This window comes from Colossoma macropomum, unplaced genomic scaffold (genome assembly GCF_904425465.1).
Source record: "Colossoma macropomum unplaced genomic scaffold, Colossoma_macropomum, whole genome shotgun sequence".
NCBI lineage: Eukaryota > Metazoa > Chordata > Actinopteri > Characiformes > Serrasalmidae > Colossoma > Colossoma macropomum.
Window position 1 is genome coordinate 17,509,322 of NW_023494789.1, and position 8,610 is coordinate 17,517,931.

Consider the following 8,610-nt stretch of genomic DNA (forward strand, 5'->3'; position numbering starts at 1 on the left):
GGCTCAAAACAGAAGGTTCCTGCAAAATCAACATTACACTGATAAAGACATGATGACAATAGTAGATAAAAACCTTACAACTTCAGAAGACACACCCTTCACAAAGTTTTTACTGAGTCATGGATCATCAGAGTCATCCACTCATGGACGGGGTCACAATGAACGTTAAAATGTTTTTCTGCACACTCTACCCGAAAGTTCCCAAATCCCCAAATCTTCCATAGTGCAGCTTAAATTAAATTGTGTATTAAATTGTATATGTCAAAGATAATATCAGGGTATTTCTCAGTTACATTTACTTAAATAACATTTTGAATAAATTGTACTTCTATAAGTTGTTCTAATAAATGATACTTTATACTCTTGCTCCAGTACACCAACGGGACAAACGATTATGACTATTCATAAATGAAGGGAACAAAGTTGATTATCTCATAACAATGGCACATGTCAATATCTGGGATATATTAGACCCCATGTGTCAAACACAAGGTCTAGTTCAAGCAAAAGGCTGTTTAAAAAAAAACACCTACGACAATTTATTTTTATTTTGAATAATTTTTGAATCACTATTCAGTGCTGGTTTACAGATTTACTGATTTTTTAATATGGCCCTTTAACGTTGAGTTTGACACCCCTGTATTAGACGGTAAGCAAACAGTTTGTTCCCATTGTTGACATGTTGGATGTGGGAAAAATAGGCAGGCGTGAAGACCTGAGTGACTCTGACAAGGGCCAAATCGTCATGGCCAGACAACTAGGTTGGAGCATCTATGAAACAGCAAGTCTTGTGGGCTAGTCCCAGTCAGTAGCGGTGAGTAGCTACCCACAGTGGACCCCGGAGGGACAAACCACGAACCAGCGAGTGGTCAGAGTGCCCATGGTAAACCTTGTTCTTTGTCAAAAGTGCCTACAATGGGCATGTGAGTGTTGGAACTGGAAAGAAGGTGCCTGGTCTGATGAGTCACATTTTCTTGGACCTCGGTCAGGTATGTGTCCGCCATGTGCCTGGGAAAATTGACGGGATGCACTGTGGTTTTTTACTAAATTGAGTTGATGGGTAGCTGTGCTTATGATGCATTGTAAGGTAGACAGATGCCAGTTTAATCTAATCTTCTCAGTTATTGCTTTGCAATGCTGTCTAGTGCCCAAACATATCATCAGCAGTGCACTTTTCCAAAACCATTGTCCCTATGCTGAGGGTAGTCTGAATCTATCAAACCCATTCTTTGTATACAAATGGTCTGATTGGATAAAAAAGAAAAAAATGTGTAACAAATACTAACACATGAAAATTCTTGGAATTCCTTTTTTCTTGGACAGACCAAAAATTCAAAACAATCCGGGAAAATCCTGGGCAGATGGTGATCCTCACATTTTACATGACTTGAAAATAATTCCCACATATTCCAGACACAGTTAATCAACCAACACATGTTTTGTGTCTGTTTGCTTTTTTAGTTTTGAGCTGAATTTATGAGGATAATGCAGCTAACAAAGGAAACTTATAGCCACTAATTAGCATCATGCTTGCCTAAATAATTACATTGTGTTGAGTACAGAATGACATTGATCTGATACCAGGCAGAGGTATTGGGCTGATATCAGCACAGAATGCTGGATCGGATATCGGAAGAAAAAAGCCAATCAATCCTAAAAATGAAAAGTACTCCTTTCTTCTTGTCATTACTGACTATAATAAAAACGAAACATCAAATGCTCTTTTTCAACTCAGCTATGTACTTTTTTGGACAAACATTCCATGTATGACATAATAAGCCTTGCAAATACTCAATTAACAATTTGTAACTTCACATAATGCACTTACGATACAAAATATAATAGTACATAGTTAGTTAAGGCCTTTGTAATCTCCAGACACTATTTATCTCCAGTCCCGAAAGGCCCAAACAGAATATTATAGTTCAAGACTCGGCCAAAACTATCCATAAAAATGTATCTAAATCAGCTTTAGTAAACAGAAGCATTGAGGCTGCAATACTGTTTGTGCTGAATGTGGAGTTCAGGTCTTTTATTATTTTGTCCATCTGTCACTGTTTCTTCACAAATACAAACACTGAGCTTGTGAAGTGCAAGCAAGAAGATCTATACTGTAAACTAAGAATCAAAATGATCTATATGTCATTAAAGGAATAGCTCAGAGAACTAATAACAAGTCTTCTTTTTTCTCCTTTTGACACAAATGACAGGCACTACTCCACATTCTATATAAAATCCTTTGTAAATCCTAACAGAGATGGCAGTTCTTTGTATGGCAGGCCTATCATTCTCCAGACACAGGCATGAAAAGATAGTTAGAGAAAAGGTAGGAGACACACAAACCAAGCACAAAAAGCCATGTCCTCAAGCAACTAATCAAACAACTCCCCATCTAGATCTAGACCTAAGATTACACTAATGAATTCTAATTTGAATGTTTAAGCATGTAAATATTCATCAGGATAGCAGAAGCAGACAATCCAGGCCTGCAGCCATGGCTTTTGAATTTGAGCATACAACAGAAGAAGTAAGCCCTCAACGTGGTTTGGAGACATGGAGACTTTTTCAGGTGTTTTGCTTTCCTTTTTTCTTTTTGGCAGATTGGAGAGGAAGATGGATTTTACCATCTGATGTCGAGCCCTTTGAAAAATCAATTTTGAGCTTGAAAGTTTTGCCGTTGTTTATTTTTTTCTGATCCCTCTACATGTTGAATAAATTCTATGGTTTCTAAATATGTTACAGTCCCTGGGCTACGGAAGGATTCTGTGACTTTGTCAGAGTTTGTTCTGAAACAGGCATGCATAGAATTTCAAGGTAACCTTTTAAAGTTAAACTTCATCATCTCTGGTACACTGATGAGAAGAATCAACAGAAACTCAGAGACAGATCACTGGGTAATTCTTCAGACAGAGCTTAGACTCCAGTGGAGGAAGATTAAAAAGTGTGGTGCACTGAAAACGCGAAAGTATGGTGTGAGGGGAAAAAAAGAGAAGAAATGAAGAAGATGAACATTCTCTTTTCATGGATTCCTTTGTTCTCTCCAGACAATAATGTGACCACAATAGCAATCAGTTGATAAGCACTTTGCGCGTATCTGAAACCAGGCATTCTGAGAATACAATTGCGCTGCAGCCACAAAACTCCTGTCTTGAAGAAAAGAGGCAGGCCTTCCAGGGAGCTAAATTATCACAGTACACCACTGAGCCAAGGCCAGTGTCTCTCCAGAGAAAACATCTCTGTGATATCTCACCGTCTGCTTGTTTGTGCTTCAGAAAAGAGCTAGCAACCAGACAACAGAAACATGTGTGCTTAGTAAGTGAATGTCAGCATCTGTGACATTTTCCCCCACATCTTTAGTCCTTTAGTACATGTGCATTGCACTGTTTGAAGAAGAATTCCACCCATATTCCAAAATTTCTGTGTAATTCAGTGGTTGAGTGGTAGTGATTTGACATGAATTTACTTTTAACCACTTCTTTACAAAGGCGGTGAGAAGAACCAAGCATCTCAATGTATACCACGTAAATACAGCCATTTTTTGTGATCTCCAAAACCACCAGTGAACCTACAACCTGTGAACCTGTCCTGAGCTTTATATGTAATGTTAATGAAAAGTTTGAATACATTTTTTGGGTGCTATTATGCCTTAAACACCCTGTGTGTACCTCTCTGCCATTGTGACATTTTGAATACATTTTTGACTAAATGTTTGTCTGAAAACAGTGTAAGCAGGCAGCATGTTCATAACCAATTCATAGCTTTCTGTCACATAGCTTTTGGAGGCAATGCTTTAGACTGTTTCCTATTACTACCATAAACCACTGAAGTCATGTTATCATTCTGCAGTCAGTGTCATGCCGATATTAGAAACAACTAGTGCAGATGCAGGAAAGTTTTGACTCCTTAACGACCTCGTAATTCAAAGGATACAGTGACATACAGTGGAAAAGTGGATGTAGGACACAACTCATCAGATTTGGAACCTTTTCTGTGTATCAAGGAGTATGATAGCAGCAATTTTCAAAAATCCCATTCATTTGTGCCATAGCGAAATCCAGCTTAGACCCAGAGTTGCTAAAATTGGCATGTTCTAAATTTGCATATTCTAAAGAAAGAGATGTATATAACTTATCTTATCCCGTACCAGTATGGTGGTGCTGCTGCCATCTAACACCCTGTAGAGTTTACCTCCACCCCTAATCTAACACATCTGATTCAGATGAAGGCCTTCAGGAGGATCTGAATATTAGAGCCAGGTGTGTTGGATCTGAACTCTCCAGGGTGGTAGATCTCCAGGACCAGGATTGAGCCCCCTGATCCATGGTGATCTTCGGAGGATGGAAACACAGCAAAGGTGAACCAGTAGAGGGAGAGAGGGAATAAGATTAAAGCTAGCTGAATAATACTTGCTGTGTAATACGTATTGCCTCTATCTGCGCAGTTCATTCGTGGTAAACCCATCTCCTCATGTCCGCTTAACTGTCACAAATTATCCCACTGCTGCCACCAAGAGATGGGTTTGCTGTGAATGGACAGCGCAAACACATCTAGGTGAGTTTCAGTGCTCCTTTTCATTTACTGACATGCTCACACAAAATTCTCGAGAAGCATTAAAAACAAAAGTCAGTCTAGTGACTCTGCAGTGACTCTGGTTGACTCATCAGTCAACGTCCGGCAGTCACTTAAACAGTAAAGCTCTGCTTCATCTTTTATCTGTGTGTAAAACCACACAGACACAATACAGAATTCAGCCTTCTTAGATAACTCAGCTGACCCCCTCTACACGGCAGCTTTTAAATAATAAGATCCACACTTAATTGGGCCTGGACTAAACTAATGCTAAAAGACACTAAATAGAGAAGGTACATGAATCCAACATTGTACAATAAAAATAAAGTTGCAGTTCTTTACATGGCCATTTACTATTCTTATATTCACCGGTTAGTATTATTCAGCTACCTTTAAACTTGTTCCATTTCTCTCTACAGGTTCACCTTTGCTGCGTTTACCCCTCCTAGGCTCACTATGGATCCTGCTGGTTCATAGAAGAGGATGTGCTCAGCAGCACCACCATGCCTACAGGAGTTAAGGTAAGTATATACATCTCTTTCTTAAGAATACATTTGATTAGTTATATATAATTAAATGCCTCTTTAGAGTCTTCGGGGTGTGCTGCACTTAAACAGTCATAGTGCATGTAGAATTTCAAAATGTGTGCACCATTCTGCTGCGGTTTCTGGGTTGAACATGTTTTATCGAAAACAGTGTGAAATGATGCGCATCGGGCAATGGGGTATGCTTTCTCTCATTTAATGGGTGTGTCAGAGATGTTATCCAATCAGCAGCGATGGGCATATAAACACTGCCATATTAAAAAGACATTAGAAGACATGTTTGTCATAAGTATCTTACTGTAATTCTTTTAATAGAATAAGCTAATAATTATTCCATTTGAACGTATTATATGGGTTATTGTATGTGTAGAATTCTACAAACACTGTCATGTTTCTGAAAGCATTTCAACTTTATAATGTAATTGTTTATATAATTACCATAACTTACATATTTACACCCATTAAGACATTATGTTTTAAATTTCTAACTAAAATATGTGACATATTGTTACTGAGCAGAGAAGGAAGGCCTCTTCACATTGGCAAAACACAATACTGCTGAAAGACTCTTGATTTTTGTCTTTGTGACTGGAGCTTACTATATTCTCAGTGTTTTCCATTCCATTTAGTTCAATGTATGTTTTTTGTCATGTATTTGTAGAAGATTAAGTTATTTTTGTTGTGAATATTATCAACTTTTCTCATTTTCCCCTTTGAGGAATGTTTTAAGTATAAAGGGACTGCCGGAATGCATCCAGCCCTTCAGACTCCTCTACAGGTGTCCAAATAATTAATTATAACATTAAAAAAAACCTTGCAATTGGATCAACACCTTCAGATCCATCCATGCATTTGTACACCCCAAGCTCTGTGAGTAAGCTAGCATAATTGCTAGGATGAGTACAAGTCTTTAGTAGCTAAGCATGAACTGAGCTCATTAAACTCTGTTAGTGTTGGCTTTACCACCAGAGAAATCTTTAGTGCTGATAAAAAAAGTTAAAAAAGAATCCTGACTAAAGACACCAAGGTAAAAGTTTGGACTAGCTGTTGACATGCTGTGAGAGCTGATAGAGTGAATGTGGTTTATGAGGACATGTGCACCCAAACAAGAGTGATTGAGGGAGAGAGGGCAGAAGGAGCACGTATAATGTGACACAGAGCTGAACGGACAGCCAGGCCAACAAAGTAGGGCAGACAAACTCTTTCTCGTCAGCTTGTCTCTCCATACCTCTTCTCACTGGATTCCCTTCATTATGTCAGCGCTGCTCAGATGATGTTTCCCAGCAAACCTGCACTGATCTGGTCCTGGATAACGGGAGAGAACCTGACAGGAGTGCTATGATCCATGTAGACTGAGAGAAGTCACCGAGTCTTGCAGGACAGTGACTCTAGTGAGGGCGGATATCGTCATGTAGTCAGGTTTTCTCACAGCCTGTTGAAAGCCTTTAAACGGCAAGGCATGTGTATGTAGGCCTACACTTCACACTCTACATCACTTACATAACTACACTGTCATATCAAAACCTCAAAATTCCCTTTTGACCCACTGCCTTTTGTGAACAACACATACAGATGAGTGACAAAAAAAACTGAATAAATGAGTGAAGAAACATAACGAGTACAGAAGCAATTAACATCCTACCATGCTTTGTGTATAAAAATGCTGAGCAGGTCCAGTAGACCTTGATTTTGGATCAAGTTGGGTTTATTACTGGAGCACGGATTTAGATCACTGGGAAAAACATTGGTAAAAAGGGTTGGAACTTGTGGTTGGAAGCACACATTCAATGACTAGTGCAATACATAGACATTAGTGCAATATGTAATGAAAAACAGGAGAGCAACAGTTCCTCAGTTAAATTAAGATTATTGAGAATGTCAGTGCAGGACGTGACCAGACTGTCAGTAGGAACAGTCCATCCACAACTACATAGAGAGAGAAACTATAGAATGGTAGCAGTGCCTAAACCCCTCATTATAAAGATAAATGCATATTTGAGAGTTCAGTGGTGTAAAAACCATACACATTTGTCTTCAGAGATGTGGAAGAAGTGATACGCTCAGATTCCTTGCATGTGTGGTGTACACCAAAAGAACTGAAGAGGAGTTGCAGTGCCCATCTACCCAGTGTTTCATCATTTTGTCATAACACCTCTCAGTGAGCACTTTAGGATCAAGATTAAGAAGAACTAATCTAAACGCATATAGTGGAATAGTTAATTACAGATAGCTGCATAATATTTTATACCAGCAATCCTAAGGACAGGCCTTGCACAGTAATTGTGGACAAATGAGTAAAAGGAATCATGATGTAATCAAGTGGATAGTGAGGTGGGGGGTGGAGAGTTTGAATTATGTTTGTGTGGCAGGCGTGTTACTGAAACAGTAAACAGTCAGAGGTACATATGACCCTAAATGAACCCTACCATGAACAGGAAGACATTGCGGTGGTGTCCAAACTCTGTAGACAGATAACAGAGTGAGCAGGACCTGAGACATTTCCTCTTACAAGCAAACGACCTCTTCTTCAACAGCCTCTTCTGATGCTTTCACAGGACAAGTATCTTTTCTCAGGTGCAAAATCAAACAGCCTCAGGCTTCACTGTATGTGCAGCAGAAGAGCACTGAATTGGTTGACACCACGTGGGAATAAAACCTTCATGCCATGAAATATGAACACATTTGTGCATGTTTAACTGGGATGGGATTTTAACTTCTGTTAAACATGAATGTTCACAAAGAATACTCAGAAACATCAAATTTTAATTTCTTTACATATTTATTTCCGTTTACAATCTTTACCTAGGTTTTCATAGAAAACCTTGAACTCTCTTGAAGCACCGCTTAAAGGGAACCCAGACTGTGAAGACATGTAAGCCTCAATATGGTGTATATAAAATATAAAATGTGCCATAACTTTTGCACAGGCCAGATATATATATATATATATATATATATATATATATATATATATATTCTTGTTTTTCACAATATGTTACATTCAGCAAATAAACAGTAATAGTGTATTAAAGTGTACTGTATAAAAATGTGTAGTGTATAAACTGTGCATAATTGTGTTCTTTGTAGAGGATGTGTTAATGTTTTTCCTAATCTTTTTCTGTAATTTGAATAAGGTAGCCAAACTTTTGCATAAGACTTAACAGTCTTAACATGCAGAGTTTACTTTAAGACCTTTTCCAGGTTTAATTGTGGAAATATGAAGTGTTTAGAAAGTCAGATAGTAACCTTGATAAAACACTACTGAGCTAAAACTTATGGCAGCATCTTCTCCTGAATATTTACTGTGATCTTTCACATGTGACGCCAGCCCAAGTGATTAGACAGCCTTTGCATATGTGGATGAAGGCCATCTACAACACTTGAGGAAGGAAATATTCTTCTCAAAGAGATATTTGTATGAGTCCTCTGAAATCAGAAGGTCACTGACGGAAGTCTTCCATCGCTTGTTTTGCATAGCTTCCTTCTGGTAGATATT